Consider the following 18,666-nt stretch of genomic DNA (forward strand, 5'->3'; position numbering starts at 1 on the left):
CAATGGTCCATAGGAAAGTAGCAATAACCTTAACCTATTTACCGGCACCCCAAGGTTCTCTGATTGGCAAACACAATTTTTGCAGTGAAAAGCCATTTATTTGAGCAACATTTGGCAAAAAATGACAACAAATCAACAACCCCTGCTTAACGTATTACTTCCTGTTTCCTGGTGTTGTGATGAACAATGACAACTTTCCACTAGTATGTCACAAAATTGATCAACTCACAATTCAACTAGTATAGTTGAATTTCAAGATATTTAATTCAAATAATATAAATTATAACTGGCCTTAATTGAACAATCACCTCAGAGGCAAAATAACCAAATACACAATAATTGAAAGCCAAAGTTTTGGGGGGGAATGAAAATATTAAAACGATTTGAAGAAGAAAATACTACAGTTTTAAGTTTTCTCTCTATCCTTTTGGCCTTATTGTAGAGCTCAATATGTGACCATTTTGGAAACATCACAGGCTGATGATCAAAACATTGACTGCGAGAAGGCAATGACGTATCCCTACGCCTGCGAGAAGGCCTTGGTGTCACCAAATCGAATTCTGATTGGTTAAAGCAACAGTCCCTTGCAACGCTTGTTTAATGCAGCAGACCCTGCAGAACTGATTGTGAAGGCCTTGGGGCAGATTTCTGACCCTGGCAACAAATAATGGCTGAAATGTGATTGGTTAAATGCTTCAATATGAAAACACACATCTGGAAGCAGTGCAACCAGGGCGAAAGCATTGAAAGGAAGCTAACAGACAATTTGGAATTTCTTAATAAGTATTCATGGACAACATATAATTAATATCAGTCTGTGATTAAGATTGGGCCAACAGTGAAGGCTTTGAGAGGTCACAACTGAAGTGTAGGAAACCAATATGAGCGATGACCTTCTTGTTTTTTAACAGATGACCAGGGGAGAGCGCGAACGCAGTCCCCCTCTACCAGAAATTATGCAGTCGAGATTCCCACATTTGGGGAATTCGCAGGGGTCAGCACAACCAGGAGTGCAATGGCTGGGCCTCACCCTGAGTGAACCACCTTCATGATCATGGTGTCTCCCCTGCCAGGTAAGTATGAATTGTACACAAATGCAGCACCCTCTTGTTTCGCATGCTCGCCATTTTTAGTCACAAACTCGTTTGCTACACCGTAATCACGTAGTCATAAACACACACCCTGTATAAGGCAATTCTACCGAGAACTAGTACATGTAATAGTTGAGTCATTACATCAACTGACCGGTCTTTAATTTAGCTTTAAAGTATGATTTTAAAAAATCCCATCATGCACTGCTGCTCTCATACAGAGTCAATGCGCATGCGCCCCTTTTTCGGAGTAACCTACTTGACAATTGTTGGAATTATTGTAAATAAGTTATCCTGATTCTGGTATGACTGTGGAAATGCTTGCTAATAGAATTAGGGGTGTCTTGAGCCCTGGGGGAAGTTTCACCTTATTCAACAAAGGGGAACTGCCCCAGGGGTCTGGATCCTGTTTGAACCTTTGTGTGAAGATTGCGGGAGATCGGGAAAGAGACTGTAAAAGTGTTACCTTGAAAAAGCATATGGTCATACATCAAAGAACCTTTTGTAACTGAGAGAAAACTCCCTCTTTCCTTTGATCAGCTTGAAACTTCCTGTAACTTGACACAATAAGAGACAAGGCGAGAGGAGACATCTTCAGAGTGTGTCGGAGGATTGCGACCGAGCAGTCCCCGACCCTCTCACTGCAAATAAAGTTGACTCAATTCTCTGTGATTTCCTTCTTTCAGATTGGTGATACAAATGTCTGGTGTTTAAACCTAACATTTACATGGTCCTTCGAGCCGGATCCCAAGATACCTGACGATCCCAGTGGGTGAGCAAGATCCAGAAAAGTCTGTGTACACAGCATAAAGATCCTTTTCCAGGACTGTTTCTTCCTTATGGGCTGGGGTCCAAAGGTTGAAGGGATACCAAGGACGCAGAGAATCGTGAGTAAATTTTATTTTAAAAAGGAATGAATGAGAATGAAGTAAAATAGAAAACGAAATAAAAAGTAAAAAAGAAAAAGAAATAAAACCCCTGACAATCCTAGGCACTATCAGATAAAATTCAAACAACAAAATTCCGTAGGCGGGTAGACCCCCTTAGTTGAAATAGACTTTCCCTAAGAAACATAAGATGCTTACTGACATAGATGTGCTTTAAATAAGCAGTGAAGTAGGAATCTGATGGAAGATGCTGCTTTTTAGAATAGTATAGTAATTTTATTTTGACAGATGAGGGAAGCTCCGTTTGAGCAGAGCATCAAAAAATTGGATAAAACTCTTATTATTCCTCCCCACGGAAATCTTTAGTAAAAGGCGAAAGATTTGTGCGATTTGAAGAGAAATAAGAGTGTGCTGACGCAAGCAAAACAGAACGAGCTAGGTCTATATCCGCAATAGTACTTCAACACACAGGCTAACGCACTACTAACTAGTGGGCGACCCCAGTCCTTTGAGCAGCCAATCACGTTGCAGCAGCTGTATTATGCTGCCAATCACGTTGCAGCTACTGAATTAAGCAGTCAGGGCATTGCAGCAGCGTTGTGATATGAAGCAGGGCATATACATACATCATGTGGGTGTAAATAGGTTGGATTTATTGGAGGTCTAGTGAAATTTATAATAAATCCAAATGACCGAGTAGTATTTTCAACTATCAGAGATTAACTCAATACAGTAATTAAGCATGGGTAACATAATTTTACCTCTAACTCAACTTTGTGGAGAAGTCTATAGGTTTAGAGCAGGGATGGCCAAACCGGTCCTCGAGGGCCGCTGTGGGTGCAGGTTTTTGTTCCAACCGATCCAGCACAGACATTTTGACCAATGAGAACAAGAAGCACCTGACTGCAATCCACTGATTGCACTTGTAGGACACCCGATTGGTGAAAAGGTGTCATCTTGATGGGTTGGAATGAAAACCCGCACCCACTGCGGCCCTTTGTGGAATAGTTTGGACACCCCTGGTTTAGAGGGAAGGAAATATATGTACATTGACATTGTTAGGGGGTGCACCATTCCTGGAAGTACTGCAATACCAGGTCGATGCGAGGAGTGGACAGAGCAAGCCTCTATTCCATCTCCCAGTTCCAAAAATCAATTTTATATAAGGTCCCCAGATAGGGGACGTAACAGATATTAAACTGATAAGAACAGATACTACACTTGATCTTAGCCAAAAGGCCGAGAAGCGATAACCAACACTGTCAGGAAGGACGACTTCTTTCCAGCCATTACGACCTATAGTAATGGTCACACAGATCACATGACAACAAAAGCACACTTTATACAACACACTGAAAACTACACACTCTGTTTGATAACAGGTGAAAAAACATGTTGCTTTTCTGTATTTAAATTGAACAAATGCTTTGAAAATGTGGAGTCCTTGAGGTCATGTGACTCACAATGGTCCATAGGAAAGTAGCAATAACCTTAACCTATTTACCGGCACCCCAAGGTTCTCTGATTGGCAAACACAATTTTTGCAGTGAAAAGCCATTTATTTGAGCAACATTTGGCAAAAAATGACAACAAATCAACAACCCCTGCTTAACGTATTACTTCCTGTTTCCTGGTGTTGTGATGAACAATGACAACTTTCCACTAGTATGTCACAAAATTGATCAACTCACAATTCAACTAGTATCGTTGAATTTCAAGATATTTCATTCAAATAATATAAATTATAACTGGCCTTAATTGAACAATCACCTCAGAGGCAAAATAACCAAATACACAATAATTGAAAGCCAAAGTTTTGGGGGGGAATGAAAATATTAAAACGATTTGAAGAAGAAAATACTACAGTTTTAAGTTTTCTCTCTATCCTTTTGGCCTTATTGTAGAGCTCAATATGTGACCATTTTGGAAACATCACAGGCTGATGATCAAAACATTGACTGCGAGAAGGCAATGACGTATCCCTACGCCTGCGAGAAGGCCTTGGTGTCACCAAATCGAATTCTGATTGGTTAAAGCAACAGTCCCTTGCAACGCTTGTTTAATGCAGCAGACCCTGCAGAACTGATTGTGAAGGCCTTGGGGCAGATTTCTGACCCTGGCAACAAATAATGGCTGAAATGTGATTGGTTAAATGCTTAAATATGAAAACACACATCTGGAAGCAGTGCAACCAGGGCGAAAGCATTGAAAGGAAGCTAACAGACAATTTGGAATTTCTTAATAAGTATTCATGGACAACATATAATTAATATCAGTCTGTGATTAAGATTGGGCCAACAGTGAAGGCTTTGAGAGGTCACAACTGAAGTGTAGGAAACCAATATGAGCGATGACCTTCTTGTTTTTTAACAGATGACCAGGGGAGAGCGCGAACGCAGTCCCCCTCTACCAGTAATTATGCAGTCGAGATTCCCACATTTGGGGAATTCGCAGGGGTCAGCACAGCCAGGAGTGCAATGGCTGGGCCTCACCCTGAGTGAACCACCTTCATGATCATGGTGTCTCCCCTGCCAGGTAAGTATGAATTGTACACAAATGCAGCACCCTCTTGTTTCGCATGCTCGCCATTTTTAGTCACAAACTCGTTTGCTACACCGTAATCACGTAGTCATAAACACACACCCTGTATAAGGCAATTCTACCGAGAACTAGTACATGTAATAGTTGAGTCATTACATCAACTGACCGGTCTTTAATTTAGCTTTAAAGTATGATTTTAAAAAATCCCATCATGCACTGCTGCTCTCATACAGAGTCAATGCGCATGCGCCCCTTTTTCGGAGTAACCTACTTGACAATTGTTGGAATTATTGTAAATAAGTTATCCTGATTCTGGTATGACTGTGGAAATGCTTGCTAATAGAATTAGGGGTGTCTTGAGCCCTGGGGGAAGTTTCACCTTATTCAACAAAGGGGAACTGCCCCAGGGGTCTGGATCCTGTTTGAACCATTGTGTGAAGATTGCGGGAGATCGGGAAAGAGACTATAAAAGTGTTACCTTGAAAAAGCATATGGTCATACATCAAAGAACCTTTTGTAACTGAGAGAAAACTCCCTCTTTCCTTTGATCAGCTTGAAACTTCCTGTAACTTGACACAATAAGAGACAAGGCGAGAGGAGACATCTTCAGAGTGTGTCGGAGGATTGCGACCGAGCAGTCCCCGACCCTCTCACTGCAAATAAAGTTGACTCAATTCTCTGTGATTTCCTTCTTTCAGATTGGTGATACAAATGTCTGGTGTTTAAACCTAACATTTACATGGTCCTTCGAGCCGGATCCCAAGATACCTGACGATCCCAGTGGGTGAGCAAGATCCAGAAAAGTCTGTGTACACAGCATAAAGATCCTTTTCCAGGACTGTTTCTTCCTTATGGGCTGGGGTCCAAAGGTTGAAGGGATACCAAGGACGCAGAGAATCGTGAGTAAATTTTATTTAAAAAAGGAATGAATGAGAATGAAGTAAAATAGAAAACGAAATAAAAAGTAAAAAAGAAAAAGAAATAAAACCCCTGACAATCCTAGGCACTATCAGGTAAAATTCAAACAACAAAATTCCGTAGGCGGGTAGACCCCCTTAGTTGAAATAGACTTTCCCTAAGAAACATGAGATGCTTACTGACATAGATGTGCTTTAAATAAGCAGTGAAGTAGGAATCTGATGGAAGATGCTGCTTTTTAGAATAGTATAGTAATTTTATTTTGACAGATGAGGGAAGCTCCGTTTGAGCAGAGCATCAAAAAATTGGATAAAACTCTTATTATTCCTCCCCACGGAAATCTTTAGTTAAAGGCGAAAGATTTGTGCGATTCGAAGAGAAATAAGAGTGTGCTGACGCAAGCAAAACAGAACGAGCTAGGTCTATATCCGCAATAGTACTTCAACACACAGGCTAACGCACTACTAACTAGTGGGCGACCCCAGTCCTTTGAGCAGCCAATCACGTTGCAGCAGCTGTATTATGCTGCCAATCACGTTGCAGCTACTGAATTAAGCAGTCAGGGCATTGCAGCAGCGTTGTGATATGAAGCAGGGCATATACATACATCATGTGGGTGTAAATAGGTTGGATTTATTGGAGGTCTAGTGAAATTTATAATAAATCCAAATGACCGAGTAGTATTTTCAACTATCAGAGATTAACTCAATACAGTAATTAAGCATGGGTAACATAATTTTACCTCTAACTCAACTTTGTGGAGAAGTCTATAGGTTTAGAGCAGGGATGGCCAAACCGGTCCTCGAGGGCCGCTGTGGGTGCAGGTTTTTGTTCCAACCGATCCAGCACAGACATTTTGACCAATGAGAACAAGAAGCACCTGACTGCAATCCACTGATTGCACTTGTAGGACACCCGATTGGTGAAAAGGTGTCATCTTGATGGGTTGGAATGAAAACCCGCACCCACTGCGGCCCTTTGTGGAATAGTTTGGACACCCCTGGTTTAGAGGGAAGGAAATGCATGTATATTGACATTGTTAGGGGGTGCACCATTCCTGGAAGTACTGCAATACCAAGTCGATGCGTGGAGTGGACAGAGCAAGCCCCTAATCCATCTCCCAGTTCCAAAAATCAATTTAATATAAGGTCCCCAGATAGGGGACGTATCAGATATTAAACTGATAAGAACAGATACTACACTTGATCTTAGCCAAAAGGCCGAGAAGCGATAACCAATACTGTCAGGAAGGACGACTTCTTTCCAGCCATTACGACCTATAGTAATGGTCACACAGATCACATGACAACAAAAGCACACTTTATACAACACACTGAAAACTACACACTCTGTTTGATAACAGGTGAAAAAACATGTTGCTTTTCTGTATTTAAATTGAACAAATGCTTTGAAAATGTGGAGTCCTTGAGGTCATGTGACTCACAATGGTCCATAGGAAAGTAGCAATAACCTTAACCTATTTACCGGCACCCCAAGGTTCTCTGATTGGCAAACACAATTTTTGCAGTGAAAAGCCATTTATTTGAGCAACATTTGGCAAAAAATGACAACAAATCAACAACCCCTGCTTAACGTATTACTTCCTGTTTCCTGGTGTTGTGATGAACAATGACAACTTTCCACTAGTATGTCACAAAATTGATCAACTCACAATTCAACTAGTATCGTTGAATTTCAAGATATTTAATTCAAATAATATAAATTATAACTGGCCTTAATTGAACAATCACCTCAGAGGCAAAATAACCAAATACACAATAATTGAAAGCCAAAGTTTTGGGGGGGAATGAAAATATTAAAACGATTTGAAGAAGAAAATACTACAGTTTGAAGTTTTCTCTCTATCCTTTTGGCCTTATTGTAGAGCTCAATATGTGACCATTTTGGAAACATCACAGGCTGATGATCAAAACATTGACTGCGAGAAGGCAATGACGTATCCCTACGCCTGCGAGAAGGCCTTGGTGTCACCAAATCGAATTCTGATTGGTTAAAGCAACAGTCCCTTGCAACGCTTGTTTAATGCAGCAGACCCTGCAGAACTGATTGTGAAGGCCTTGGGGCAGATTTCTTACCCTGGCAACAAATAATGGCTGAAATGTGATTGGTTAAATGCTTCAATATGAAAACACACATCTGGAAGCAGTGCAACCAGGGCGAAAGCATTGAAAGGAAGCTAACAGACAATTTGGAATTTCTTAATAAGTATTCACGGACAACATATAATTAATATCAGTCTGTGATTAAGATTGGGCCAACAGTGAAGGCTTTGAGAGGTCACAACTGAAGTGTAGGAAACCAATATGAGCGATGACCTTCTTGTTTTTTAACAGATGACCAGGGGAGAGCGCGAACGCAGTCCCCCTCTACCAGAAATTATGCAGTCGAGATTCCCACATTTGGGGAATTCGCAGGGGTCAGCACAACCAGGAGTGCAATGGCTGGGCCTCACCCTGAGGGAACCACCTTCATGATCATGGTGTCTCCCCTGCCAGGTAAGTATGAATTGTACACAAATGCAGCACCCTCTTGTTTCGCATGCTCGCCATTTTTAGTCACAAACTCGTTTGCTACACCGTAATCACGTAGTCATAAACACACACCCTGTATAAGGCAATTCTACCGAGAACTAGTACATGTAATAGTTGAGTCATTACATCAACTGACCGGTCTTTAATTTAGCTTTAAAGTATGATTTTAAAAAACCCCATCATGCACTGCTGCTCTCATACAGAGTCAATGCGCATGCGCCCCTTTTTCGGAGTAACCTACTTGACAATTGTTGGAATTATTGTAAATAAGTTATCCTGATTCTGGTATGACTGTGGAAATGCTTGCTAATAGAATTAGGGGTGTCTTGAGCCCTGGGGGAAGTTTCACCTTATTCAACAAAGGGGAACTGCCCCAGGGGTCTGGATCCTGTTTGAACCATTGTGTGAAGATTGCGGGAGATCGGGAAAGAGACTGTAAAAGTGTTACCTTGAAAAAGCATATGGTCATACATCAAAGAACCTTTTGTAACTGAGAGAAAACTCCCTCTTTCCTTTGATCAGCTTGAAACTTCCTGTAACTTGACACAATAAGAGACAAGGCGAGAGGAGACATCTTCAGAGTGTGTCGGAGGATTGCGACCGAGCAGTCCCCGACCCTCTCACTGCAAATAAAGTTGACTCAATTCTCTGTGATTTCCTTCTTTCAGATTGGTGATACAAATGTCTGGTGTTTAAACCTAACATTTACATGGTCCTTCGAGCCGGATCCCAAGATACCTGACGATCCCAGTGGGTGAGCAAGATCCAGAAAAGTCTGTGTACACAGCATAAAGATCCTTTTCCAGGACTGTTTCTTCCTTATGGGCTGGGGTCCAAAGGTTGAAGGGATACCAAGGACGCAGAGAATCGTGAGTAAATTTTATTTTAAAAAGGAATGAATGAGAATGAAGTAAAATAGAAAACGAAATAAAAAGTAAAAAAGAAAAAGAAATAAAACCCCTGACAATCCTAGGCACTATCAGGTAAAATTCAAACAACAAAATTCCGTAGGCGGGTAGACCCCCTTAGTTGAAATAGACTTTCCCTAAGAAACATAAGATGCTTACTGACATAGATGTGCTTTAAATAAGCAGTGAAGTAGGAATCTGATGGAAGATGCTGCTTTTTAGAATAGTATAGTAATTTTATTTTGACAGATGAGGGAAGCTCCGTTTGAGCAGAGCATCAAAAAATTGGATAAAACTCTTATTATTCCTCCCCACGGAAATCTTTAGTAAAAGGCGAAAGATTTGTGCGATTTGAAGAGAAATAAGAGTGTGCTGACGCAAGCAAAACAGAACGAGCTAGGTCTATATCCGCAATAGTACTTCAACACACAGGCTAACGCACTACTAACTAGTGGGCGACCCCAGTCCTTTGAGCAGCCAATCACGTTGCAGCAGCTGTATTATGCTGCCAATCACGTTGCAGCTACTGAATTAAGCAGTCAGGGCATTGCAGCAGCGTTGTGATATGAAGCAGGGCATATACATACATCATGTGGGTGTAAATAGGTTGGATTTATTGGAGGTCTAGTGAAATTTATAATAAATCCAAATGACCGAGTAGTATTTTCAACTATCAGAGATTAACTCAATACAGTAATTAAGCATGGGTAACATAATTTTACCTCTAACTCAACTTTGTGGAGAAGTCTATAGGTTTAGAGCAGGGATGGCCAAACCGGTCCTCGAGGGCCGCTGTGGGTGCAGGTTTTTGTTCCAACCGATCCAGCACAGACATTTTGACCAATGAGAACAAGAAGCACCTGACTGCAATCCACTGATTGCACTTGTAGGACACCCGATTGGTGAAAAGGTGTCATCTTGATGGGTTGGAATGAAAACCCGCACCCACTGCGGCCCTTTGTGGAATAGTTTGGACACCCCTGGTTTAGAGGGAAGGAAATGCATGTATATTGACATTGTTAGGGGGTGCACCATTCCTGGAAGTACTGCAATACCAAGTCGATGCGTGGAGTGGACAGAGCAAGCCCCTAATCCATCTCCCAGTTCCAAAAATCAATTTAATATAAGGTCCCCAGATAGGGGACGTATCAGATATTAAACTGATAAGAACAGATACTACACTTGATCTTAGCCAAAAGGCCGAGAAGCGATAACCAATACTGTCAGGAAGGACGACTTCTTTCCAGCCATTACGACCTATAGTAATGGTCACACAGATCACATGACAACAAAAGCACACTTTATACAACACACTGAAAACTACACACTCTGTTTGATAACAGGTGAAAAAACATGTTGCTTTTCTGTATTTAAATTGAACAAATGCTTTGAAAATGTGGAGTCCTTGAGGTCATGTGACTCACAATGGTCCATAGGAAAGTAGCAATAACCTTAACCTATTTACCGGCACCCCAAGGTTCTCTGATTGGCAAACACAATTTTTGCAGTGAAAAGCCATTTATTTGAGCAACATTTGGCAAAAAATGACAACAAATCAACAACCCCTGCTTAACGTATTACTTCCTGTTTCCTGGTGTTGTGATGAACAATGACAACTTTCCACTAGTATGTCACAAAATTGATCAACTCACAATTCAACTAGTATCGTTGAATTTCAAGATATTTAATTCAAATAATATAAATTATAACTGGCCTTAATTGAACAATCACCTCAGAGGCAAAATAACCAAATACACAATAATTGAAAGCCAAAGTTTTGGGGGGAATGAAAATATTAAAACGATTTGAAGAAGAAAATACTACAGTTTGAAGTTTTCTCTCTATCCTTTTGGCCTTATTGTAGAGCTCAATATGTGACCATTTTGGAAACATCACAGGCTGATGATCAAAACATTGACTGCGAGAAGGCAATGACGTATCCCTACGCCTGCGAGAAGGCCTTGGTGTCACCAAATCGAATTCTGATTGGTTAAAGCAACAGTCCCTTGCAACGCTTGTTTAATGCAGCAGACCCTGCAGAACTGATTGTGAAGGCCTTGGGGCAGATTTCTGACCCTGGCAACAAATAATGGCTGAAATGTGATTGGTTAAATGCTTCAATATGAAAACACACATCTGGAAGCAGTGCAACCAGGGCGAAAGCATTGAACGGAAGCTAACAGACAATTTGGAATTTCTTAATAAGTATTCATGGACAACATATAATTAATATCAGTCTGTGATTAAGATTGGGCCAACAGTGAAGGCTTTGAGAGGTCACAACTTTAGTGTAGGAAACCAATATGAGCGATGACCTTCTTGTTTTTTAACAGATGACCAGGGGAGAGCGCGAACGCAGTCCCCCTCTACCAGAAATTATGCAGTCGAGATTCCCACATTTGGGGAATTCGCAGGGGTCAGCACAACCAGGAGTGCAATGGCTGGGCCTCACCCTGAGTGAACCACCTTCATGATCATGGTGTCTCCCCTGCCAGGTAAGTATGAATTGTACACAAATGCAGCACCCTCTTGTTTCGCATGCTCGCCATTTTTAGTCACAAACTCGTTTGCTACACCGTAATCACGTAGTCATAAACACACACCCTGTATAAGGCAATTCTACCGAGAACTAGTACATGTAATAGTTGAGTCATTACATCAACTGACCGGTCTTTAATTTAGCTTTAAAGTATGATTTTAAAAAATCCCATCATGCACTGCTGCTCTCATACAGAGTCAATGTGCATGCGCCCCTTTTTCGGAGTAACCTACTTGACAATTGTTGGAATTATTGTAAATAAGTTATCCTGATTCTGGTATGACTGTGGAAATGCTTGCTAATAGAATTAGGGGTGTCTTGAGCCCTGGGGGAAGTTTCACCTTATTCAACAAAGGGGAACTGCCCCAGGGGTCTGGATCCTGTTTGAACCATTGTGTGAAGATTGCGGGAGATCGGGAAAGAGACTGTAAAAGTGTTACCTTGAAAAAGCATATGGTCATACATCAAAGAACCTTTTGTAACTGAGAGAAAACTCCCTCTTTCCTTTGATCAGCTTGAAACTTCCTGTAACTTGACACAATAAGAGACAAGGCGAGAGGAGACATCTTCAGAGTGTGTCGGAGGATTGCGACCGAGCAGTCCCCGACCCTCTCACTGCAAATAAAGTTGACTCAATTCTCTGTGATTTCCTTCTTTCAGATTGGTGATACAAATGTCTGGTGTTTAAACCTAACATTTACATGGTCCTTCGAGCCGGATCCCAAGATACCTGACGATCCCAGTGGGTGAGCAAGATCCAGAAAAGTCTGTGTACACAGCATAAAGATCCTTTTCCAGGACTGTTTCTTCCTTATGGGCTGGGGTCCAAAGGTTGAAGGGATACCAAGGACGCAGAGAATCGTGAGTAAATTTTATTTAAAAAAGGAATGAATGAGAATGAAGTAAAATAGAAAACGAAATAAAAAGTAAAAAAGAAAAAGAAATAAAACCCCTGACAATCCTAGGCACTATCAGGTAAAATTCAAACAACAAAATTCCGTAGGCGGGTAGACCCCCTTAGTTGAAATAGACTTTCCCTAAGAAACATAAGATGCTTACTGACATAGATGTGCTTTAAATAAGCAGTGAAGTAGGAATCTGATGGAAGATGCTGCTTTTTAGAATAGTATAGTAATTTTATTTTGACAGATGAGGGAAGCTCCGTTTGAGCAGAGCATCAAAAAATTGGATAAAACTCTTATTATTCCTCCCCACGGAAATCTTTAGTAAAAGGCGAAAGATTTGTGCGATTTGAAGAGAAATAAGAGTGTGCTGACGCAAGCAAAACAGAACGAGCTAGGTCTATATCCGCAATAGTACTTCAACACACAGGCTAACGCACTACTAACTAGTGGGCGACCCCAGTCCTTTGAGCAGCCAATCACGTTGCAGCAGCTGTATTATGCTGCCAATCACGTTGCAGCTACTGAATTAAGCAGTCAGGGCATTGCAGCAGCGTTGTGATATGAAGCAGGGCATATACATACATCATGTGGGTGTAAATAGGTTGGATTTATTGGAGGTCTAGTGAAATTTATAATAAATCCAAATGACCGAGTAGTATTTTCAACTATCAGAGATTAACTCAATACAGTAATTAAGCATGGGTAACATAATTTTACCTCTAACTCAACTTTGTGGAGAAGTCTATAGGTTTAGAGCAGGGATGGCCAAACCGGTCCTCGAGGGCCGCTGTGGGTGCAGGTTTTTGTTCCAACCGATCCAGCACAGACATTTTGACCAATGAGAACAAGAAGCACCTGACTGCAATCCACTGATTGCACTTGTAGGACACCCGATTGGTGAAAAGGTGTCATCTTGATGGGTTGGAATGAAAACCCGCACCCACTGCGGCCCTTTGTAGAATAGTTTGGACACCCCTGGTTTAGAGGGAAGGAAATGCATGTATATTGACATTGTTAGGGGGTGCACCATTCCTGGAAGTACTGCAATACCAGGTCGATGCGTGGAGTGGACAGAGCAAGCCCCTATTCCATCTCCCAGTTCCAAAAATCAATTTAATATAAGGTCCCCAGATAGGGGACATATCAGATATTAAACTGATAAGAACAGATACTACACTTGATCTTAGCCAAAAGGCCGAGAAGCGATAACCAATACTGTCAGGAAGGACGACTTCTTTCCAGCCATTACGACCTATAGTAATGGTCACACAGATCACATGACAACAAAAGCACACTTTATACAACACACTGAAAACTACACACTCTGTTTGATAACAGGTGAAAAAACATGTTGCTTTTCTGTATTTAAATTGAACAAATGCTTTGAAAATGTGGAGTCCTTGAGGTCATGTGACTCACAATGGTCCATAGGAAAGTAGCAATAACCTTAACCTATTTACCGGCACCCCAAGGTTCTCTGATTGGCAAACACAATTTTTGCAGTGAAAAGCCATTTATTTGAGCAACATTTGGCAAAAAATGACAACAAATCAACAACCCCTGCTTAACGTATTACTTCCTGTTTCCTGGTGTTGTGATGAACAATGACAACTTTCCACTAGTATGTCACAAAATTGATCAACTCACAATTCAACTAGTATCGTTGAATTTCAAGATATTTCATTCAAATAATATAAATTATAACTGGCCTTAATTGAACAATCACCTCAGAGGCAAAATAACCAAATACACAATAATTGAAAGCCAAAGTTTTGGGGGGGAATGAAAATATTAAAACGATTTGAAGAAGAAAATACTACAGTTTTAAGTTTTCTCTCTATCCTTTTGGCCTTATTGTAGAGCTCAATATGTGACCATTTTGGAAACATCACAGGCTGATGATCAAAACATTGACTGCGAGAAGGCAATGACGTATCCCTACGCCTGCGAGAAGGCCTTGGTGTCACCAAATCGAATTCTGATTGGTTAAAGCAACAGTCCCTTGCAACGCTTGTTTAATGCAGCAGACCCTGCAGAACTGATTGTGAAGGCCTTGGGGCAGATTTCTGACCCTGGCAACAAATAATGGCTGAAATGTGATTGGTTAAATGCTTCAATATGAAAACACACATCTGGAAGCAGTGCAACCTGGGCGAAAGCATTGAAAGGAAGCTAACAGACAATTTGGAATTTCTTAATAAGTATTCATGGACAACATATAATTAATATCAGTCTGTGATTAAGATTGGGCCAACAGTGAAGGCTTTGAGAGGTCACAACTGAAGTGTAGGAAACCAATATGAGCGATGACCTTCTTGTTTTTTAAAAGATGACCAGGGGAGAGCGCGAACGCAGTCCCCCTCTACCAGAAATTATGCAGTCGAGATTCCCACATTTGGGGAATTCGCAGGGGTCAGCACAACCAGGAGTGCAATGGCTGGGCCTCACCCTGAGTGAACCACCTTCATGATCATGGTGTCTCCCCTGCCAGGTAAGTATGAATTGTACACAAATGCAGCACCCTCTTGTTTCGCATGCTCGCCATTTTTAGTCACAAACTCGTTTGCTACACCGTAATCACGTAGTCATAAACACACACCCTGTATAAGGCAATTCTACCGAGAACTAGTACATGTAATAGTTGAGTCATTACATCAACTGACCGGTCTTTAATTTAGCTTTAAAGTATGATTTTAAAAAATCCCATCATGCACTGCTGCTCTCATACAGAGTCAATGCGCATGCGCCCCTTTTTCGGAGTAACCTACCTGACAATTGTTGGAATTATTGTAAATAAGTTATCCTGATTCTGGTATGACTGTGGAAATGCTTGCTAATAGAATTAGGGGTGTCTTGAGCCCTGGGGGAAGTTTCACCTTATTCAACAAAGGGGAACTGCCCCAGGGGTCTGGATCCTGTTTGAACCATTGTGTGAAGATTGCGGGAGATCGGGAAAGAGACTGTAAAAGTGTTACCTTGAAAAAGCATATGGTCATACATCAAAGAACCTTTTGTAACTGAGAGAAAACTCCCTCTTTCCTTTGATCAGCTTGAAACTTCCTGTAACTTGACACAATAAGAGACAAGGCGAGAGGAGACATCTTCAGAGTGTGTCGGAGGATTGCGACCGAGCAGTCCCCGACCCTCTCACTGCAAATAAAGTTGACTCAATTCTCTGTGATTTCCTTCTTTCAGATTGGTGATACAAATGTCTGGTGTTTAAACCTAACATTTACATGGTCCTTCGAGCCGGATCCCAAGATACCTGACGATCCCAGTGGGTGAGCAAGATCCAGAAAAGTCTGTGTACACAGCATAAAGATCCTTTTCCAGGACTGTTTCTTCCTTATGGGCTGGGGTCCAAAGGTTGAAGGGATACCAAGGACGCAGAGAATCGTGAGTAAATTTTATTTTAAAAAGGAATGAATGAGAATGAAGTAAAATAGAAAACGAAATAAAAAGTAAAAAAGAAAAAGAAATAAAACCCCTGACAATCCTAGGCACTATCAGATAAAATTCAAACAACAAAATTCCGTAGGCGGGTAGACCCCCTTAGTTGAAATAGACTTTCCCTAAGAAACATAAGATGCTTACTGACATAGATGTGCTTTAAATAAGCAGTGAAGTAGGAATCTGATGGAAGATGCTGCTTTTTAGAATAGTATAGTAATTTTATTTTGACAGATGAGGGAAGCTCCGTTTGAGCAGAGCATCAAAAAATTGGATAAAACTCTTATTATTCCTCCCCACGGAAATCTTTAGTAAAAGGCGAAAGATTTGTGCGATTTGAAGAGAAATAAGAGTGTGCTGACGCAAGCAAAACAGAACGAGCTAGGTCTATATCCGCAATAGTACTTCAACACACAGGCTAACGCACTACTAACTAGTGGGCGACCCCAGTCCTTTGAGCAGCCAATCACGTTGCAGCAGCTGTATTATGCTGCCAATCACGTTGCAGCTACTGAATTAAGCAGTCAGGGCATTGCAGCAGCGTTGTGATATGAAGCAGGGCATATACATACATCATGTGGGTGTAAATAGGTTGGATTTATTGGAGGTCTAGTGAAATTTATAATAAATCCAAATGACCGAGTAGTATTTTCAACTATCAGAGATTAACTCAATACAGTAATTAAGCATGGGTAACATAATTTTACCTCTAACTCAACTTTGTGGAGAAGTCTATAGGTTTAGAGCAGGGATGGCCAAACCGGTCCTCGAGGGCCGCTGTGGGTGCAGGTTTTTGTTCCAACCGATCCAGCACAGACATTTTGACCAATGAGAACAAGAAGCACCTGACTGCAATCCACTGATTGCACTTGTAGGACACCCGATTGGTGAAAAGGTGTCATCTTGATGGGTTGGAATGAAAACCCGCACCCACTGCGGCCCTTTGTGGAATAGTTTGGACACCCCTGGTTTAGAGGGAAGGAAATATATGTACATTGACATTGTTAGGGGGTGCACCATTCCTGGAAGTACTGCAATACCAGGTCGATGCGTGGAGTGGACAGAGCAAGCCTCTATTCCATCTCCCAGTTCCAAAAATCAATTTTATATAAGGTCCCCAGATAGGGGACGTAACAGATATTAAACTGATAAGAACAGATACTACACTTGATCTTAGCCAAAAGGCCGAGAAGCGATAACCAACACTGTCAGGAAGGACGACTTCTTTCCAGCCATTACGACCTATAGTAATGGTCACACAGATCACATGACAACAAAAGCACACTTTATACAACACACTGAAAACTACACACTCTGTTTGATAACAGGTGAAAAAACATGTTGCTTTTCTGTATTTAAATTGAACAAATGCTTTGAAAATGTGGAGTCCTTGAGGTCATGTGACTCACAATGGTCCATAGGAAAGTAGCAATAACCTTAACCTATTTACCGGCACCCCAAGGTTCTCTGATTGGCAAACACAATTTTTGCAGTGAAAAGCCATTTATTTGAGCAACATTTGGCAAAAAATGACAACAAATCAACAACCCCTGCTTAACGTATTACTTCCTGTTTCCTGGTGTTGTGATGAACAATGACAACTTTCCACTAGTATGTCACAAAATTGATCAACTCACAATTCAACTAGTATCGTTGAATTTCAAGATATTTCATTCAAATAATATAAATTATAACTGGCCTTAATTGAACAATCACCTCAGAGGCAAAATAACCAAATACACAATAATTGAAAGCCAAAGTTTTGGGGGGGAATGAAAATATTAAAACGATTTGAAGAAGAAAATACTACAGTTTTAAGTTTTCTCTCTATCCTTTTGGCCTTATTGTAGAGCTCAATATGTGACCATTTTGGAAACATCACAGGCTGATGATCAAAACATTGACTGCGAGAAGGCAATGACGTATCCCTACGCCTGCGAGAAGGCCTTGGTGTCACCAAATCGAATTCTGATTGGTTAAAGCAACAGTCCCTTGCAACGCTTGTTTAATGCAGCAGACCCTGCAGAACTGATTGTGAAGGCCTTGGGGCAGATTTCTGACCCTGGCAACAAATAATGGCTGAAATGTGATTGGTTAAATGCTTCAATATGAAAACACACATCTGGAAGCAGTGCAACCAGGGCGAAAGCATTGAAAGGAAGCTAACAGACAATTTGGAATTTCTTAATAAGTATTCATGGACAACATATAATTAATATCAGTCTGTGATTAAGATTGGGCCAACAGTGAAGGCTTTGAGAGGTCACAACTGAAGTGTAGGAAACCAATATGAGCGATGACCTTCTTGTTTTTTAACAGATGACCAGGGGAGAGCGCGAACGCAGTCCCCCTCTACCAGTAATTATGCAGTCGAGATTCCCACATTTGGGGAATTCGCAGGGGTCAGCACAGCCAGGAGTGCAATGGCTGGGCCTCACCCTGAGTGAACCACCTTCATGATCATGGTGTCTCCCCTGCCAGGTAAGTATGAATTGTACACAAATGCAGCACCCTCTTGTTTCGCATGCTCGCCATTTTTAGTCACAAACTCGTTTGCTACACCGTAATCACGTAGTCATAAACACACACCCTGTATAAGGCAATTCTACCGAGAACTAGTACATGTAATAGTTGAGTCATTACATCAACTGACCGGTCTTTAATTTAGCTTTAAAGTATGATTTTAAAAAATCCCATCATGCACTGCTGCTCTCATACAGAGTCAATGCGCATGCGCCCCTTTTTCGGAGTAACCTACTTGACAATTGTTGGAATTATTGTAAATAAGTTATCCTGATTCTGGTATGACTGTGGAAATGCTTGCTAATAGAATTAGGGGTGTCTTGAGCCCTGGGGGAAGTTTCACCTTATTCAA

At 41.2% G+C, this 18,666-nt stretch overlaps 16 non-coding genes across 16 annotated transcripts; all 16 read right to left on the reverse strand.

Annotated features, from left to right (window-relative positions):
- Positions 1 to 916: 916 nt before the first annotated feature.
- Positions 917 to 1,081, reverse strand: LOC144065202 (U1 spliceosomal RNA). Its single transcript, XR_013297096.1, has one exon. It is a non-coding gene; the product is annotated as a U1 spliceosomal RNA (small nuclear RNA).
- A 1,193-nt stretch (positions 1,082 to 2,274) lies between these two features.
- LOC144065116 (U5 spliceosomal RNA) lies at positions 2,275 to 2,388 on the reverse strand. Its single transcript, XR_013297014.1, has one exon. It is a non-coding gene; the product is annotated as a U5 spliceosomal RNA (small nuclear RNA).
- Positions 2,389 to 3,038: 650 nt separating this feature from the next.
- LOC144065092 (U2 spliceosomal RNA) lies at positions 3,039 to 3,229 on the reverse strand. The gene has a single exon (XR_013296994.1). It is a non-coding gene; the product is annotated as a U2 spliceosomal RNA (small nuclear RNA).
- Positions 3,230 to 4,356: 1,127 nt separating this feature from the next.
- Positions 4,357 to 4,521, reverse strand: LOC144065219 (U1 spliceosomal RNA). The gene has a single exon (XR_013297111.1). It is a non-coding gene; the product is annotated as a U1 spliceosomal RNA (small nuclear RNA).
- A 1,193-nt stretch (positions 4,522 to 5,714) lies between these two features.
- Positions 5,715 to 5,828, reverse strand: LOC144065149 (U5 spliceosomal RNA). Its single transcript, XR_013297046.1, has one exon. It is a non-coding gene; the product is annotated as a U5 spliceosomal RNA (small nuclear RNA).
- Positions 5,829 to 6,478: 650 nt separating this feature from the next.
- LOC144065075 (U2 spliceosomal RNA) lies at positions 6,479 to 6,669 on the reverse strand. The gene has a single exon (XR_013296977.1). It is a non-coding gene; the product is annotated as a U2 spliceosomal RNA (small nuclear RNA).
- A 1,127-nt stretch (positions 6,670 to 7,796) lies between these two features.
- Positions 7,797 to 7,961, reverse strand: LOC144065054 (U1 spliceosomal RNA). The gene has a single exon (XR_013296956.1). It is a non-coding gene; the product is annotated as a U1 spliceosomal RNA (small nuclear RNA).
- Positions 7,962 to 9,154: 1,193 nt separating this feature from the next.
- LOC144065117 (U5 spliceosomal RNA) lies at positions 9,155 to 9,268 on the reverse strand. Its single transcript, XR_013297015.1, has one exon. It is a non-coding gene; the product is annotated as a U5 spliceosomal RNA (small nuclear RNA).
- A 650-nt stretch (positions 9,269 to 9,918) lies between these two features.
- LOC144065077 (U2 spliceosomal RNA) lies at positions 9,919 to 10,109 on the reverse strand. Its single transcript, XR_013296979.1, has one exon. It is a non-coding gene; the product is annotated as a U2 spliceosomal RNA (small nuclear RNA).
- A 1,126-nt stretch (positions 10,110 to 11,235) lies between these two features.
- LOC144065204 (U1 spliceosomal RNA) lies at positions 11,236 to 11,400 on the reverse strand. The gene has a single exon (XR_013297097.1). It is a non-coding gene; the product is annotated as a U1 spliceosomal RNA (small nuclear RNA).
- A 1,193-nt stretch (positions 11,401 to 12,593) lies between these two features.
- LOC144065118 (U5 spliceosomal RNA) lies at positions 12,594 to 12,707 on the reverse strand. Its single transcript, XR_013297016.1, has one exon. It is a non-coding gene; the product is annotated as a U5 spliceosomal RNA (small nuclear RNA).
- Positions 12,708 to 13,357: 650 nt separating this feature from the next.
- Positions 13,358 to 13,548, reverse strand: LOC144065053 (U2 spliceosomal RNA). The gene has a single exon (XR_013296955.1). It is a non-coding gene; the product is annotated as a U2 spliceosomal RNA (small nuclear RNA).
- A 1,127-nt stretch (positions 13,549 to 14,675) lies between these two features.
- On the reverse strand, positions 14,676 to 14,840 carry LOC144065205 (U1 spliceosomal RNA). The gene has a single exon (XR_013297098.1). It is a non-coding gene; the product is annotated as a U1 spliceosomal RNA (small nuclear RNA).
- A 1,193-nt stretch (positions 14,841 to 16,033) lies between these two features.
- Positions 16,034 to 16,147, reverse strand: LOC144065119 (U5 spliceosomal RNA). The gene has a single exon (XR_013297017.1). It is a non-coding gene; the product is annotated as a U5 spliceosomal RNA (small nuclear RNA).
- Positions 16,148 to 16,797: 650 nt separating this feature from the next.
- Positions 16,798 to 16,988, reverse strand: LOC144065089 (U2 spliceosomal RNA). The gene has a single exon (XR_013296991.1). It is a non-coding gene; the product is annotated as a U2 spliceosomal RNA (small nuclear RNA).
- A 1,127-nt stretch (positions 16,989 to 18,115) lies between these two features.
- Positions 18,116 to 18,280, reverse strand: LOC144065221 (U1 spliceosomal RNA). Its single transcript, XR_013297112.1, has one exon. It is a non-coding gene; the product is annotated as a U1 spliceosomal RNA (small nuclear RNA).
- Positions 18,281 to 18,666: the final 386 nt, after the last annotated feature.

The sequence above is a fragment of the Stigmatopora argus genome, chromosome 19, assembly GCF_051989625.1.
Source record: "Stigmatopora argus isolate UIUO_Sarg chromosome 19, RoL_Sarg_1.0, whole genome shotgun sequence".
In the NCBI taxonomy this organism is placed as follows: Eukaryota; Metazoa; Chordata; class Actinopteri; order Syngnathiformes; family Syngnathidae; genus Stigmatopora; species Stigmatopora argus.